The following is a 12,317-nucleotide window of genomic DNA, read 5'->3' as shown; positions in this document are numbered from 1 at the left end:
TCTGCCTGGCAACGATGTTGTATTCAAAAGAAAGCTCTCCTGACCTTTCATTGTCCAACAACACATTTTTTTCCCTTTTATTCCTTCCGATTCTTACTTTCCCCACCAAAATCCCAGCAGGCTCCACTAATGCGCAACTAGCTTGGCACACTCCCTGTGTCTATTAAAAGAACGTTTGATGCCTGCCGGATGATAATGCACTATATGTATGAACTTTAGGATGCCATGAAAAAGCCATTGAGGTTACATTAAAGAACACAACGCGACTTTAAGAAGCCTACTTGGACCAAATCAGGGTTGAGCCTATCCCGGGAGCACTGGACACAAGTTAGGAGCCCACCATGAAGTAGTTGCCAGTCCTTCACCAGAGGGCATTAACCGTAAATCTAAGGTTGCAGTGACAGTTGCACATTCAATACTTTGTAATATCTAAGAGAACAGTCACCCGGGCTGGGTGGGGTGGATGGTCATTTCCTGCCAGATCTTTTCTGAGTATCCACCATATCAGAGGAAACCCTTTTTTCACATCAAATTAAGTGTAATGGAGGATATACTTCACAACAAAAGGAGGAAGCCATTTCCTCTGACAATGGCCTGCAACAGCCGCCAGATAAGCGCGTGCTTGTGGACAGGCGGCTCTAAACAAACAGCCGCCATGTCACTTCGCTGCACTGGATGATAAATGTCTCCTTTGAAAAGGAACATCAAGTAGTTGGAAGAGGAACTGCTTCCCACTAGCAGTACCTCATACTGGACAGGAGACCCAGAGCGCAGCCAGCTAGGGGCTTAGCTTGGCTCAACTTGAGCATTTGGCTGATGTCTGAAATCCAACTGGGCAGCCAGGATTGTGATGAGCTGATATCCATCTGAGCAGGTCTCAGGAGGTTCACGTCCATCCGAAGGCCTGCCCACCCTTCCACCTGCGTTTTCAATATATTTTTTCATAATTGCAGACGTCATTTTCAGAGAAAGGGTCAATGCAGGCCAATATGGAAAAAACAGACTTGGAGGAAGTCAACAGCACTTGCGGCCAATGGTCCAGATTTAGCATGCCCTTCAATCCAAGGCAAGACTTTCTATAGTGCCCTTCATCCCAATCATTAAGGCTTTTCAAAGCGAGGAGCAACATCTCAAAAGGCAGTTATCAAATTAATAATTCCATCTGTTTTATATAGATGGACGGAGTTCGGATACACAGCCCTGCTGGGTGCCATGGGTGCCACCTGGAGGAGCTGTCAAAGGACCTGGGGACATATTCTTTCAGTAAAGCCCAGAAGTACGAGGTAATCATGAGGTCGGAAGACTCAAAGTACTTCTGGGCTGAAGGAAATCCCTGTTCTGTATTGACACGGAAGTGCCAGCCAGTCACGTGGTCGTAGGAACAAAAGCACTTCTGGGTCAAGGACTAGTGGAGACCCAGCAGGAGAGCCAGAATTGGAAGGGAGTGTGACGGAGCTGCTGGGAGGAGAAAAGGAGAGATTTATTGTGTTGTTATTATTGTCTTTGTGTGGTAGCGGAGGTGCTTCAAGGCACCAATATTAGAAGAGAAGGAATAAAAGATCCTTTTGGTGCTTTTACCTGGTGTCTTGGGCGTATGTCTACCAGGCGACAGCACCCTCTAGTGACACTATATATATATATATATATATATATATATATATATATATATATATATATATATATATACAGTGCATCCGGAAAGTATTCACACTTTTTCCACATTTTGTTATGTTACAGCCTTATTCCAAAATGGATTAAATTCATTTTTTTCCTCAGAATTCTGCACACAACACCCCATAATGACAATGTGAATAAAGTTTGCTTGAGATTTTTGCAAATTTATTAAAAATAAAAAAATTGAGAAAGCACATGTACATAAGTATTCACAGCCTTCGCCATGAAGCTCAAAATTGAGCTCAGGTCCATCCTGTTTCCCCTGATCATCCTTGAGATGTTTCTGCAGCTTCATTGGAGTCCACCTGTGGTAAATTCAGTTGATTGGAAATGATTTGGAAAGGCACACACCTGGCTATATAAGGTCCCACAGTTGATAGTTCATGTCAGAGCACAAACCAAGCATGAAGTCAAAGGAATTGTCTGTAGACCTCCGAGACAGGATTGTCTCAAGGCACAAATCTGGAGAAGGTTACAGAACAATTTCTGCTGCTTTGAAGGTCCCAATGAGCACAGTGGCCTCCATCATCCGTAAGTGGAAGAAGTTCGAAACCACCAGGACTCTTCCTAGAGCTGGCCGGCCATCTAAACTGAGCGATCGGGGGAGAAGGGCCTTAGTCAGGGAGGTGACCAAGAACCCGATGGTCACTCTGTCAGAGCTCCAGAGGTCCTCTATGGAGTAAGGAGAACTTTCCAGAAAGACAACCATCTCTGCAGCAATCCACCAATCAGGCCTGTATGGTAGAGTGGCCAGATGGAAGCCACTCCTTAGTAAAAGGCACATGGCAGCCCACCTGGAGTTTGCCAAAAGGCACCTGAAGGACTCTCAGACCATGAGAAAGAAAATTCTCTGGTCTGATGAGACAAAGATTGAACTCTTTGGTGTGAATGTCAGGCATCACGTTTGGAGGAAACCAGGCACCGCTCATCACCAGGCCAATACCATCCCTACAGTGAAGCATGGTGGTGGCAGCATCATGCTGTGGGGATTTTTTCAGCGGCAGGGACTGGGAGACTAGTCAGGATAAAGGGAAGGATGACTGCAGCAATGTACAGAGACATCCTAGATGAAAACCTGCTCCAGAGCGCTCTTGACCTCAGACTGGGGCGACGGTTCATCTTTCAGCAGGACAACGACCCTAAGCACACAGCCAAGATATCAAAGGAGTGGCTTCAGGACGACTCTGTGAATGTCCCTGAGTGGCCCAGCCAGAGCCCAGACTTGAATCCGATTGAACATCTCTGGAGAGATCTTAAAATGGCTGTGCACCGACGCTTCCCATCCAACCTGATGGAGCTTGAGAGGTGCTGCAAAGAGGAATGGACGAAACTGGCCAAGGATAGGTGTGCCAAGCTTGTGGCATCATATTCAACAAGACTTGAGGCTGGAATTGCTGCCAAAGGTGCATCGACAAAGTATTGAGCAAAGGCTGTGAATACTTATGGACATGGGATTTGTCAGTTTTTTTATTTTTAATAAATTTGCAAAAACCTCAAGTAAACTTTTTTCATGTTGTCATTATGGGGTGTTGTGTGTAGAATTCTGAGGAAAAAAATGAATTTAATCCATTTTGGAATAAGGCTGTAACATAACAAAATGTGGAAAAAGTGATGCGCTGGGAATACTTTCTGGATGCACTGTATATATATATATATATATATATACATACAGTGATCCCTCGCTATATCGCGCTTCGCCTTTCGCAGCTTCACTCCATCGCGGATTTTATATGTAAGCATATTTAAATATATATCGCGGATTTTTCGCTGCTTCGCGGGTTTCTGTGGACAATAGGTCTTTTAATTTCTTGTACATGCTTCCTCAGTTGGTTTGCCCAGTTGATTTCATACAAGGGATGCTATTGGCAGATGGCTGAGAAGCTACCCAGCTTACTTTCTCTCTCCCTCTCTCTCTCTCTCTCTCTCTCTCTCTCTTGCGCTGACGTAGGGGGGTGTGAGCAGGGGGGCTGTGTGCGGCTGCTTCCTGAAGGACACGCTGCACGGAGCTTCGCATACTTAAAAGCTCAAAGGGCACGTATTGATTTTTTTTATCTGTCTCTCTCTCTATCTCTCTCTATCTCTCTCTCTCTCTCTTCCTGCTCCTGACAGAGGGGGTGTGAGCTGCCGCCTTCAACAGCTTTGTACCGGCGGTGCTTCGCATACTTAAAAGCCAAAAAGCTCTATTGATTTTTTTTTTTGACTGCTTGCTTTGCACTCCTTTGAAGAGGAAGATATGTTTGCATTCTTTTAATTGTGAGACAGAACTGTCATCTCTGTCTTGTCATGGAGCACAGTTTAAACTTTTGAAAAAGAGACAAATGTTTGTTTGCAGTGTTTGAATAACGTTCCTGTCTCTCTACAACCTCCTGTGTTTCTGCGCAAATCTGTGACCCAAGCATGACATTCTAAAAATAACCATATAAACATATGGTTTCTACTTTGCGGATTTTCCTATTTCGCGGGTGGCTCTGGAACGCAACCCCCGCGATGGAGGAGGGATTACTGTATATATATATCTCCAGACTTTACTATCAATCTTATTTTTTATTATTCTGTGTTATATTTGGTATTATTATTCGTGTAATAAATGCCATGCTGCTTTTAACTTTCTATGCTTTTTCTTCATGTCTTGAGTGATTGAAGTAATAAAGTACATATTTTTAAGAGCCCCTGGGGCAGCTGGTAGTTTTCCATACGCTCCGTGCTGCGAGGTTTATTAAGAGCTGAGGGTGTGAGATCCACCCAATAGTAGGGAACAGTATGTAAAGTAAGGTTTCCTAGGCTGACAAATGGCCTATAGCCAAGGATGTTGAGCCTTTGTATGTTTGAATATATTCCTCAAGACAAAAGTAACATTTAGGTCTGAGATATCTTTAAAACATTGTATGTTGTTCATGCCGACAATAAGTAAGTCTCTTGAAGTGGCAGAAGAGTGACAGGCTGTGTTATTCTTAAGGCACTTGTGTGTGACATTCATAGAGCACTGTTGTGGTTATGTGTGTGTGTGTTAATCTTAAAGTACGACAGTAGACCAACCTGGTAACGAACCTAATGAGTACATGTACCCCTAAGTAAAGGGTAAGTAGAGGGAAATATCACGATAACACATAGGGGAAGTGATGCTGCTTTGAGTTGCCTGTTGGGACTGACCTAATATCCCACCAGTAGGACTGCAAACCAGACTGGACAGACAGAGCGCAACCAGCCAGGGGTTTAGCTTGACTCTATAGACTACAACATCTTCTGGTACGGAGGGTAATGCTGCAGCCACAAGGGGGCTACACTGCCTAAATAATCAAATAATGTGACCTACCAGCCATGGCACTAAGGGTCAGGCCAATATGGAGTCAGGCTTGAAATCCACTTGCTGGGCCGTTTCTGAGTATAGGCTGTTCAGGCAAGGGCCTAGGTCCACCCTCTAGTGGTCAAGGTGTATTACTGCAGCTCCCAGTAGAGAGTCCTATCTTTATTTTGTAAGGAATATTTTCCCTACACCCCGGAAGTACATCCCAGTCACATGGACAGAAGAAATGATGTGCTTCCAGGATGAAAAAGAAGAGTTTTGATCTGACCCGGAAGTGCTAAGAAGTCACATGGACTGAGGGTTCAGAAGTACTTCCGGGTCACGGACTATAAAGGACTCTGGGAAATCCCAGACAAATGAGCTGAGCTGGGTGGAAGGGTGGCAACACGTCTGGGAGAGTGGAGGATTGGTTATTGTTGGATTATTGATTGTTTATTGAGTATTGTGGAGTGGAGGGTGCTTGTACACATTTATTATTATAATAAATTCAATTATTGGACTTTTACGTGGTGTCTGGCATGGTGTCCGAGGGCTCAAGGGAGCGATAGCGCCCCCTATCTGTCACTATATATATATATATACAGTGGTGTGAAAAACTTTTTGCCCCCTTCCTGATTTCTTATTCTTTTGCATGTTTGTCACACAAAATGTTTCTGATCATCAAACACATTTAACCATTAGTCAAATATAACACAAGTAAACACAAAATGCAGTTTGTAAATGGTGGTTTTTATTATTTAGGGAGAAAAAAAAATCCAAACCTACATGGCCCTGTGTGAAAAAGTAATTGCCCCCTGAACCTAATAACTGGTTGGGCCACCCTTAGCAGCAATAACTGCAATCAAGCGTTTGCGATAACTTGCAATGAGTCTTTTACAGCACTCTGGAGGAATTTTGGCCCACTCATCTTTGCAAAATTGTTGTAATTCAGCTTTATTTGAGGGTTTTCTAGCATGAACCGCCTTTTTAAGGTCATGCCATAGCATCTCAATTGGATTCAGGTCAGGACTTTGACTAGGCCACTCCAAAGTCTTCATTTTGTTTTTCTTCAGCCATTCAGAGGTGGATTTGCTGGTGTGTTTTGGGTCATTGTCCTGTTGCAGCACCCAAGATCGCTTCAGCTTGAGTTGACGAACAGATGGCCGGACATTCTCCTTCAGGATTTTTTGGTAGACAGTAGAATTCATGGTTCCATCTATCACAGCAAGCCTTCCAGGTCCTGAAGCAGCAAACAACCCCAAACCATCACACTACCACCACCATATTTTACTGTTGGTATGATGTTCTTTTTCTGAAATGCTGTGTTCCTTTTACGCCAGATGTAACGGGACATTTGCCTTCCAAAAAGTTCAACTTTTGTCTCATCAGTCCACAAGGTATTTTCCCAAAAGTCTTGGCAATCATTGAGATGTTTCTTAGCAAAATTGAGACGAGCCCTAATGTTCTTTTTGCTTAACAGTGGTTTGCGTCTTGGACATCTGCCATGCAGGCCGTTTTTGCCCAGTCTCTTTCTTATGGTGGAGTCATGAACACTGACCTTAATTGAGGCAAGTGAGGCCTGCAGTTCTTTAGACGTTGTCCTGGGGTCTTTTGTGACCTCTCGGATGAGTCGTCTCTGCGCTCTTGGGGTAATTTTGGTCGGCCGGCCACTCCTGGGAAGGTTCACCACTGTTCCATGTTTTTGCCATTTGTGGATAATAGCTCTCACTGTGCTTCGCTGGAGTCCCAAAGCTTTAGAAATGGCTTTATAACCTTTACCAGACTGATAGATCTCAATTACTTCTGTTCTCATTTGTTCCTGAATTTCTTTGGATCTTGGCATGATGTCTAGCTTTTGAGGTGCTTTTGGTCTACTTCTCTGTGTCAGGCAGCTCCTATTTAAGTGATTTCTTGATTGAAACAGGTGTGGCAGTAATCAGGCCTGGGGGTGGCTACGGAAATTGAACTCAGGTGTGATACACCACAGTTAGGTTATTTTTTAACAAGGGGGCAATTACTTTTTCACACAGGGCCATGTAGGTTTGGATTTTTTTTCTCCCTAAATAATAAAAACCATCATTTAAAAACTGCATTTTGTGTTTACTTGTGTTATATTTGACTAATGGTTAAATGTGTTTGATGATCAGAAACATTTTGTGTGACAAACATGCAAAAGATTAAGAAATCAGGAAGGAGGCAAATAGTTTTTCACACCACTGTATATATTGTGAAAGGCGCTATATAGCGCCCAACCCGGCACAGACTGACGCAGAGGCATGTGCCCCACATGCCCAACACAGTCCCAAAACACTCACAATAATCACAACAATCCTTCTGGCACCACCACTCCTCCTCCTCCCGACTCTGGCTCTCGAGGGGTGGTAGCTGGCCCTTTTTATAACCCACCTGGAAGCATTCCAGGTGCTTGACCACCTGGTGCTAATTGCATTTTCGGGTGGGGCTGTAGAATCGTCCAGCTGGGCTGTTGGAAGGAGACAGCCCCCCCTAGCGGCCACCCCGGGCCCCAACCAAGCTGTGGAGGACTCCATCTCCCATGGAGCCCTGCGGGAGGTTGGGGAATCAGCGTCGGCCAGGGAGGCTGCCACCAAGTGCCCTGGTGGAGGTATTGAGCTGTCCATGGCTGCTCCCTCAGAACATACACAGCAGGGGCGTCCCGGCCGGGTTCGTCACAATATATATAACACCTTTTGTATTGATCTTTTTAACAAAGTACTATATATTTTATAGCACTTTTACATTTATCTACCTTACATAGTAACATTTATTTTTAGATATTTTATAGTGCCTTTCACATATATCTACCTTGCATAGTATCATTTAATTCAATATATTTTAAAGGGCCTTTCACATTTATCTACCTTACATAGTACCATTTATTTCCATCAATTTTATACTGCCTTTCACATTTATATACCTGAAATAGTACCATTTATTTCTATTTATTTTATACTGCCTTTCACATTTATCTACCTTACATAGTGCCATTTATTTTTATATACTGTGTAGTGCCTTTCACGTATATCTATGTATGTTACATGGCACCTTTTATTTCTATATATTTTATAGTGCCTTTCATATCAATCTATCTATTGACATATCTATCATATGGGCCATTTTAGATATGAAAGGTTCTACATGATAGATAAGGAAAGGCACTATAGGGCAAACAGATCAATATGAGAGCAAGGGAAAGGTGTTATTTAAATGAAATGTATTATCTCTTATATATATATATTTCTCTTCTGGTTCATCCTGCTTCCACTTCAAAACCGGTCCCGCCCACACGCAGCCGACACGGCATTTCTCGATTCCTATTCGTCGTCTTCCATGTCATGCACTATACTGGCCTGCTGAGCATAATACATCCAACAAGTACTCGAGGTGCTGCCACAACGGTAAAGTAGCTTTACCATCCTTGCGGGAGCCACCTGTGTCTTTACAACAGCTTCTTACACAGCAAACATCAGAAGCTAAAAATTATCATGAACATATTTGAGAATACAACTCTTCTCTAGCATTTGCTTCCATGGGTGCACAGATAACTCAACCTCCTGGCCACGGACCATACTGTTTTAAAATACAAGGGCAAGTTTATCACCAAATCTCTCCACTATACGCTAACACTTCTACCTCTCCAGGATATGGACAGTTGTATGTTTTTGACACAGTGCAAGCTACTGGAGTACGCTTACAAAATAAAGCAAACTCTGCATGCAGCGAAAATGTACTTCTCCAGCTAGATTCCATGCTCAGAACCATCAACCCCTTCGCTAAATCATACAAACACATGCATGAAATCGCTCAGTCCAATCCAACAGCATCTGTACGAATGGTTTTCAAGGAAAACCCTAGGCAGGATTTATGACGATACAATGCCCCGACATGTCACACTGATGTTGCAGTGATTTTCATCGGAGAAGATGGCGAACCGCCTGCGATAAGGGACATTTGCATCTATCCCATAGGCAACTCCTGTAACAGATTTCCACGCTCAATATGAATTGCGATCCTATGGTTTACCCACTTTTATTCCCTTACGGAGACATTGGCTGGCACAAAGATTTACAACATGTTCCCGATAAAAGAAGCGCCAAGCGAATAAGGCTTACTCAATGCCAATTTTATGTGTACAGATTAGCAATGAGGAATACATTTAGTATTTTGCAATCCAGCGGCAAATTATTCCAAGTCGTAGATGCGTATGTTAAAACAGAGGGTGCGCGTCTCAACTATCTCAGATTACATCAACAAGATCTGCGTGTCAAACTATCACACGCACTGCAAGCAAACGCTGAAAATAACAACGTTCGTGTAGGCCAAATGATCATATTACCGTCCACATTTCCAGGAAGTCCAAGATACATGCAACAAAACTATCAGGATGCCATGGCCATAGTACGCAAATTCGGAAAGCCTGATTTATTTATCACTTCCACATGTAATCCTGCTTGGCCGGAAATTCTACATGCACACTGCGTCTTTCAAGAAGTATTTATTTCTTCTTGATTTCTGAATTCCTTTCTCACCATTTTCCGTTCCTATTCTTACAGTATTATTATTATTAAAGGTGATCTCTGATAGAATGTGTTATATCTGTCTGTCCATCTATCACAGAGCACCTTTCATATTGATCTGTCATCTGCTGTTTTTTCTAATCTCTCTGGCTAGCTCTATTGTATTGTACTTATCACTGCTATCCTTACTGTATAATGCCCATTAGTCACCAAATTTTATTTGTTTGTTTGTTTATCACAAAGTGATTAACAAAGCACACATACAAACCTCAGCTGATTAGATTTCACAAAGATCATTGTGGGGTCATTTTAGTTTTACAGAAGCATTTCCAGGTGACCCTCCGCCAAGCCAACCCGAGCCCATGGTGGGTTCTGAACGAGCCTTGAGGTTTACAGTCCAAGATGTTAGCCACTTGGGGATCGAACATCCTGCAATGGCAAAATAAAAATAACCTCTACATGCAGCCTGCCATCAGGCTTACGAGACTTCAATAGTCCCTGAATTTGCATTGATTGCAGTTTTTGGAAGAGGAAGGAGGCAAAAGACATTTCCTCAGGATTTTGGTCATGCTGTGGCGATTGTATCTCTCGATTGTCCTGAGACTGTCTGGGTTTTCTCCAGGAAAGTCTGGATGCAGATGATGATGAAGATGACTAATTAAGGTAGAAGTAGATACATCAGAAGGAGATGAAGTCTATTTAATGTTTTCATGCACCATCTAGTGGCTGTTAAATGTGAGAGTTAGTGAAGATACTGTAGCTACAAAGAAAAGAAGCAGATGGGTGACAACAGGGTTAACAGGGTCATGACTGTCACGTGTACAGAGTAGAATAAAACTCTTACTTGAGTATGCTAATCAACATGCGACACATCAGCACTCTCCAACGCCGTGATTGGTTGGTTGACCAATAGCTAGTATAAAAGCCCTTCCTTTGCAGTGTTTGCTTGGCCTTTCCTCCACCGTCCCAAAGATGTGCAGGGGAGATCATCACAGCAATCATTACATCTTCGTCATCTTCTTCTTCTTAGGAGTTTGCCACTATCATGTGGGGTCGCTGTATTGGTCAGGCCTCCTCCTCCTCCTCCATTCTATTTTGTTGTACACTTCCTCACCTGATACCCCTTTCTCCCTTAGAATCCAACCTTCACACATTCCATCCAGATATCTCCATATCCTTGATTCATCTCTTCACATTGCTTACCTCTCTCTTCTCATTTCACAAGTAAGCCCACGATTCTCTAGAGAATCATAAATCCAAGAATGGCAATCAGTTTCTGTTCCGTCCGATATTTGGATGGATGACATATCATGGAGGGTGGGTGCGTCTGGGGAAATGTCATTTAAGTAAATAAGCATATCTGTACTAAGGCGGTTTCGTTTTGTGGAGACGTGATTCTGTTGCCTTTGCTGACACCGACTGCTGGCAGAGTGGAGCACAGCAAGTTTAGTTTACAGGTTGTGGTGTTCGTGTGCCAGCCACTGAGTCTGGGAAGCCGCTGGGTTTGAGTCTGTGACCGTTATGTGATCTATATTACTGGCATAGTGGATTAGAGCAAGTGTAGTGTACAGGTTGTGTTGAGTGGGCGCCACCTACTGACTCTGGGAAGCCGCTGCGTTTGACTCTGGGGTGTGCGCCACGGCGCAGTACGTATGCGCCTCGGTGGGAAGCCGCTGCGTGATGAAATATCATGGAGGGTGGGTACGTCCTGGGACAGTTCATTTCAACATGCTTCTGTTATTGTCTTTCTTCATGCAGTCTCGTTTTTGTTTTTTTATGGCTGTGTCGTCGTATATGCGGTGGTGTGGGCGGTCACGTCCGGGCGGCTGTAGAACCTGGCGTGCACGCTTTACCTCAGGTTTAGTTCACAGGTCATAGGCATGGTAAAGTTTCCATTTAATTCAATAACCCTATTTGAACTAAAGCGAAGCCGCTGCGTTTGACTCTGGGGCGCCCTGCGTTTGATCTCTGGGGCGCCCTGCGTTTGACTCTGGGGTGGCGCACCGCAGTGTGCATGCGCTTCAGTGCGTCCGCCGTGTCCGCAGTGCATAAATTAACTGTCGTTTAGTAATATAGATGTTCCACCACTTGAACCTTCTTTCCTGTATTTTTCTATACACTTTTCCAACTTTTACTGTACCTCTGATTCTCTCATTTCTGATCTTATCCAGCTTTGTTACTCTGCTTATCCATCTTAACATTCTCATTTCTGTGGCATCCATTTTGCTTTCATGCCTCTCCACTCTAGCAGTTATTCGTCGGTCCCACAGCATTCCCAATGCATTTTTCCAGCCAAATGTGTATTCTGTGGTTTATTACTAGACCTACATCTCTATTGACTGTCATTGCTTCTTCTTCTTCTTTTGGCTGCTCCCGTTAGGGGTCGCCACAGCCGATCATCTTTTTCAATATCTAACCCTAACCCCCTGCTCGTTTCGCTCCCCAATCCCCTTGCCTGCGCTATGCGCCAGCAACTTCGTATCTCTGCCACTCGCAAACAGCAAATCTTTTAATTATCGCGGATACGCCTCTTCATTGGGAGGAAACACTACTTTTCCCTGATGGAAACACGAATTAGACAATCTACAAGTCTCCGACTTAAAATTTAAATCCAAACAGTATATTCGATCTCTTTTCGCTGTTCCGTTATTTCACGGAGTAATAATTTCCGTTTGTTTGCGCTAATGTGATCTTTACTATAATTTTTTTTGAGACTTTCGAATTTTAGTACTTTCATAATCTCTAACCTTCTATGCATGTGTGTCGCGCCAACGTTTTTGAATTCTTTACGATGTTCTACTTTGTCATCTACACTTTGTCTTTTA

Source organism: Erpetoichthys calabaricus, chromosome 12 (assembly GCF_900747795.2).
Source record: "Erpetoichthys calabaricus chromosome 12, fErpCal1.3, whole genome shotgun sequence".
Taxonomy (NCBI): domain Eukaryota; kingdom Metazoa; phylum Chordata; class Cladistia; order Polypteriformes; family Polypteridae; genus Erpetoichthys; species Erpetoichthys calabaricus.
The sequence above is the reverse complement of the archived record's forward strand: the minus strand, read 5'-3'. Positions refer to the sequence as shown.